Source organism: Nestor notabilis, unplaced genomic scaffold (assembly GCF_000696875.1).
Source record: "Nestor notabilis isolate BGI_N333 unplaced genomic scaffold, ASM69687v1 scaffold5117, whole genome shotgun sequence".
In the NCBI taxonomy this organism is placed as follows: Eukaryota; Metazoa; Chordata; class Aves; order Psittaciformes; family Psittacidae; genus Nestor; species Nestor notabilis.
Genome location: NW_009937661.1, coordinates 8,484 through 14,428, shown reverse-complemented (window position 1 = coordinate 14,428; position 5,945 = coordinate 8,484).

The following is a 5,945-nucleotide window of genomic DNA, read 5'->3' as shown; positions in this document are numbered from 1 at the left end:
ACGGGGTCTCTGCTGTGAGTCCAGCCTTGTCTGCACCACAGCCACGCCAGCAGCCAGAGCCACGGGGGCAGCAGCCCCAACCTGCCTCATCATCTCCAGCCTAATTTCACTCCTGAGCAGCTTATACCTTGTGGCAGCAGTGCTCATTAGCTGAAATAGTTGTGTTTTTTTCCTCCTGCCAAGTGTTCATCTGTCTGGTGTATTTATAGAGTGGGCTCAGATAGCCTCCCAGCCTGCCTCCTGCAAGACCCAACTAGCCTCCGCTTGTGAGACACCTTTTCTGTCACCCAGCTCCCCTGGTAGCCCGCCTGTCCCCAGCTGAACCCATCCTGCTTGAAGGAAGATGGTCTCCCAGCACCAGGGGGACTCTGGGGACCGGTTCCCAGCAGCAAGCCCATGGCACAGGGAGGCTGCAAAGGGCTCCCTTTGGGAAAGGTGTTCCAGCTGCCAGCCTGGTGTCAGGACAAGGCATTTGCAGAAGTAAGGTACTGTTCCTCGTGCACCAGAAGACTGAGGGACACCAGTGTGAACCCCCCCTTTTTCTGTGCCAATGTGTTATTTTAAACAGTTGCCCCAGATCTAACGGCTCTGGCAGCATCCAAAGGGATCCAGTGAGATGTGCAACCGGGGCAAAGGGAGAGGGTCCTGGATGAAACCACCAGGGCATGAAGCAGCAGGAGCCAGGCAAAGAGCAGGGCCCTTCACAGGCTCTGGTGAGTGCTGTTGCCATGTCTCCAGGCCTCTTTGCTGGCTGGGGTAGCTTTAGCACAGTTATAAATAGCTGGCATGAACACCCATCACGCTCCTCAGTGCTTCCAGGGCAGTTGGCGGGGGACAGGGACCCCCAGCACCATCACAGCCCTGTGACAAGGACGTGGGGACATTGTGCAGACAGAGGGCCCTGGGCACAAACCCCAGCACGTGTGTGACGTGCTCCAGGCACAGATGCTGGCTGCTGCATGGGTCTGGGGGCTGAGCCAAGCACATGCTTTCCTGGCTCTGTATGTCACAAGATGGGGTTGGAGAAGGGGATGAAAATGCAGTTCCACAAATTCCTGGGTCTGAGCAGGAGTGAAGAGCCGGTGCAGAAAGGCCCCTGGGGTGGGGGGGCACCCTGCACCCCAGCTGTCAGCAAAATACTTGGCATTGCAAAAGCAACTGCTTGCATCCCCCTTCCACTGAAGCTGCAGTGAAAGGAGAGGCAGCGAAGGTGGTCAGGCTCCCTCATCCCTTCTGCAGGTGGTCTCTCGGGAAATGTAGATGGAAAGCCCAGTGGTGCCAGGGGACACCTGGCAGCGGAGCCCAGCGCCTTGAGCATCCCTCCACGGCTCAGGCTTGGGGCTGGTCCTGCAGATGAAAGGGCTGCTCCTCACATAGCCGACCGTCCCCCAGGCCATGGGATTTTCCACGTTCCCTGAAATCCCTGTTAATTTATCCTGCCTAAGCTGCGAGCCCGAGCAACGCAGGAGATTACATTTTGACAGCTGCTCATGGAAAATTCAGCTCTCTCCCTCCTCCTCAAGCCCTTTCCGCCCTCCTCCCACATGCCTGAAAAAGAAAGGAAAGAGAGGAAGGGCCCAGCTATTTCTCCTCACTTGGGCCTCCCACACCCATGGGGAGGCTTAGGGATGCTCCCAGGAAATGCCTTCCTCCCTCCCTCCCAAAGCACCCTGGGCAGCTGGCGATGCTCCTGCCTGCGGCGTGTTAAACCCAAAGCTGGCACCATCACCACATGTCAGAGATGTGCAGGCAGGAACCAGCTCTTGACAGGAGCCGGTGAGGAAGACGAGAGTGCTGTGGGAAACAGGCTGTCCCGGAAAGGCAAGTTCAGATCCAGACTTGGCCTCTCATATCCTGCAGGAGACTAAGAAAGGCAAGGGCTTTCCAGGGCTTCAAGACACAGGTTGGCAGGTGATTTCTTCTCTCTGATGGCTTGGTCTAGAAACTGGGAGCAGCAGCGGTGGTGCTCCCAGGGGGCTACTGCCCTCTGAGTATTTTTAGGAAGGTTGCATGGTTAATTTTAGAGAGCTGGGTAAAGCAGAGCTGGGAACCTCTGAAAACCTCCAGCAGGTCCTATGCAAGCTGAAAAAGCGCCATGGTTAACCCTCACAATGCCAAAAGCACCACCACACAGGCTGCCGTGGTAGGGTCAAGACACCTTTCCAACCCACCTGTGAACATCTCAAACACAGCTGGGACAGGAAATTCCCATCACTTGTCTCTACAAGTGATGCCCACAGCAACCTGTTCTTCCCTAAGCTTTAGGGAAGCCACTGAGCACTGCAAAGGGGTCATCCACGCTACATCCTGTCCGTGGAAGCGGCTGCTCCCCTTGGGGATGGGCCAGATGACATCCACAGGAGCTGCAAGCACATCCCTGGCCCCAGGGAAAGGTACATGCCATGTCCACATTCACCCACCAAACCCTCTGCTGTCTTGGTGTGCCTCCAGACAGCTTATTTCCAGGCTACTGGGCCACCAGGAGATGTGGCATCACCCCAGCAGTAGGAGACCTTGGCTCTATCACTAGCAGATGGCTGAAACACAGGAAGCAGCACCTCCAGCAATGGGAGGAAGATGCTGGTGCAGGATGATGTGCTCTGAAGGCAAGGGAAAGCAGCAGCCCAGGCACAAGCAACCCACCCCATACAGAGTAGCATTCAAAGGCATCCTCAGCAGTGGGGTAAACCAGAAGCCTTCTGTATAGCAGCGTCCCCAGAATGTGCCCACCCCAGGAGGGGTCCCTCCCTCAGTGTCCACCATCCCAACGGACAACCTGAGTATCAGGATGCTCAGTGATAAGCCCCAGGCAGCCTGATGTCCTTGCGAGCTCTGCAAACCTCAGCTGCACAGCACATGTCCATGTCTCCAGAGGGCACCCTGGCTTACACCAGGTGAGGATGCGTCTGAGCATGAGATGAGCGCAGGGAATATCTGGACCAAGCATGCAGCTGAAGCAGAGCCCTGTTGCCTCTTCTCCCTGCTGAGCAAACCCTGAGCATCCCAGCTCCTCCTGCAAACCCTGAGTATCCCAACTCCTCCTGCAGCTTCCCCAGCATCACCAGCTTGAACTGGCATCAGGTGGAAGCTGGAAGAGAGGGATCATCTTTAAAAAACCTGTGCTAGTGATTGAAGAGGAGGGAAAGACTGAAAGACCACGTCTATGGGCCCAGTTGGTCAATCTGAAGCAGAGAAGCACATGAAGTTGGGCAAGATGAAGAGAGTCTGAGTCCTCCCCTTCCTTTACCCCTTGTGGGCTCCAGCACAGTCCCAGGAAGGAAGGGATCATGAAGGAGTTGTCCTCCTCACCAGCCAAGTGCAGAGCCAAGATATTCAGATCTTACATTTCGTGGAAAATGAATTTACTCGTTTTTCTAAAGCAATTTTCACAGGAGTGCACACTGGGAGACAGCACACAGGGTGCACAGAGGACATCTCCAGCACTCGGGCACCTCGGGTAGCTCAGGGCCTTCATGAGTGTACTCTTCTGAGAGCATTAACCACCATGGAAGTGATGCGGTATCAGTCTCTGAGCAATGCAGCTGGTCATGCTGCCTTGTACTGGGGCAAAGAGGAAGCTCGAAGCTGCATCAAGGACCTGTCCCACCAAGGACCATGCTCCCTCTGCCAGCAAAGCACTTGCATGCAGTGCCTGAAGGCCAGGGCACCCAGCAGAATCAGGCCCAAACCCACCTCCTCCTGCAGAAGGAAGCAGCATCAGCTTCATGGGCAGATGCAGGAGCCAAAGCCCAACATGGCCCTGTGGCCCAGGGTGCCAGCTGAATGCAGTGACAGTGGTGGGCTGTTGTGCAGCACAAGGGTTAATACGAGCCGGGACACATAGGCAGGAAGAAGTAAAGCACCTAAGCAGCCTCATTTGCCAGCTCTAAGAAAGGACCCTGAGAGTGTCCTTTCTCCCAGTTCAAGGCTGTATGGAGGTGAGAGAACATAAAGGTTGGCTCCAGGGTGGAAACAAACATCCCACTTTCCTGAGGATGGAAGGGAGGCAGGGCTGGGGGATGCCAGTGAACCAGCCCAATGATCAGCCAGGATTGGACATCTCTAGATGGCAGTGCTTGGAATGAAGCCCAATGGGCCTTGGCAGAGAAATGGTCCCGGTCCATCCCCATCTCACCCCTCTGTTTCTTTGCTGACTGAGTCAGTCAAGCTTGCTGAGCCAGGAGAAAATAAATGTTTGCAATGTGAGGTAGGCACCGCAAAAAGAAGCTGATTCTGTGCAAGGCAAGGTTTCACGGTGTTTAAGACAAGCTGTCGCTGACTTGCAGTGGCTCCTGGCAAAGTCCCCATGCTGCAGGTGTTTGCTACCAGGCTGACCACACACCAGCCAAGGGCAGCAGGGATGTGCTATGGACCATGAAGCTAGCCAAGGCCAGCACCACCCTAACACTTGAGGTTTTGGAGATGCCTTTGCCTGCTCCCACCCAAGTCAAGCCACAAAGAAGAGATGCAGCAGCAACAAAAAGGCATCAGTGCTCCAGCTGGGATGCAGGGCCAGAGGGATGCAGGACATGGAGCAGAGGGGTTGGGTGGCATCATGTCACAGCAGCCCAGGGTTGCCATACTGCAAGCCAGGAGGCAGAGATATCTCATTTTATTGTATTTTTTTAGCCAGCTGGCTTCTTATGGAGGTGGGGGAGGAGAATGGGAAGAAAGAGAACACATTGCAATACTGGGGCTGAGGAAAGCTGGAGCGCTGGGAACAGTCAGGAGACACAAGAGAGGGAACCCCACAGGGACATTTGTTCCAGAGCACCCAAAGCCATCGAGCCTCAGCAGACAGACACACCAAAGCCTTTCAAGACACCTCCAGCACAGCCTGTAGTGCAGTATGCTATGGTACAGGTAGAGAGCACCTCCCTCCTATAGCCCAGGCTATGCTGTAGGATCAGTTCCCCCAGACCTGGATGAGAAAGGCAACCTCACCCTGCCTGCCAGTCCTACTTCACTGCAGAAACACTCCCCCAGTTGCTGGGAACAGGCTTCATAAGGAAGAGTGTGTAGCCCAAAGCTAATTTTAGCATCCCAGAAAACAGCAAAGTTAAGCAGAGGGGTCCTGGGCAACAGCCCAGCAAAGGCATTACCACCTTAGACTCCTGACATTGGACTGCAGGGCTTGAATTTACTGAGCTTCAAGCTCATTCAGGGCTCCTGCTAGTCACAAAACCAGCCTGAGGCCATCTCATGGCACACAAGAGCAGCAGGGATGTCCCAGCACTGCTTCCCTACCTCTCAAGGGAGGCTCTGGGTTTCAAATTCACTGCCCAAAGAGGAGAGGGATCCTGCAGGCACACTGGGAATTTCCAAAGGGTTTGCCTGTGCACCTGCTTCTTCCTTCCCAGTTCTTTCTTGCACAAATGAGGAAGCCTAATCCTAAACCCTGCTGCATGTAGCCATCATCCACAAGATGCGCAGATCCAACGGAGCAACGAGGAGGTCCTGGGTGCCCAAATGAGGAGCACAGGGGATCTTCCAGCAGCACAGTGGGATGTGGAGACTCAGAAAGCTGAGCTGAAAACGGAGAGCTGGGATGCTTTGACTGGGAGGGAGCAGCAATGAAACGTCATGCGGGGACCAGGCGTGAGTCACTCCTGACTAAGCCATCACTGTGAGGCATCCACAGAGTGCCCGCTGCGGGCTCCAGCTGCTGCCAAGCTGCCAGAGGAACTCTTGCTTTCCAAAGGCTCAAGTGCAAAAGCCTGACCTGAGCTACTCCCAAACACAACCAGATCTTGCGTGGGGTGATGCAGCAGCTCCCCAGCTCCCTCCCTCTGACCCCTGGGGTTTTCCAAAGCAAAACACTCATGTCTTTATGCTGCCGAGGCTCCATCATGCGTCAGCTTCAGCTGGTCTCGCTGGGGAGGATGAAGGGACACTCCAGAGACACATGATGACACGTCCTGGCTTTGTGATGCTGGCAGAGGGAG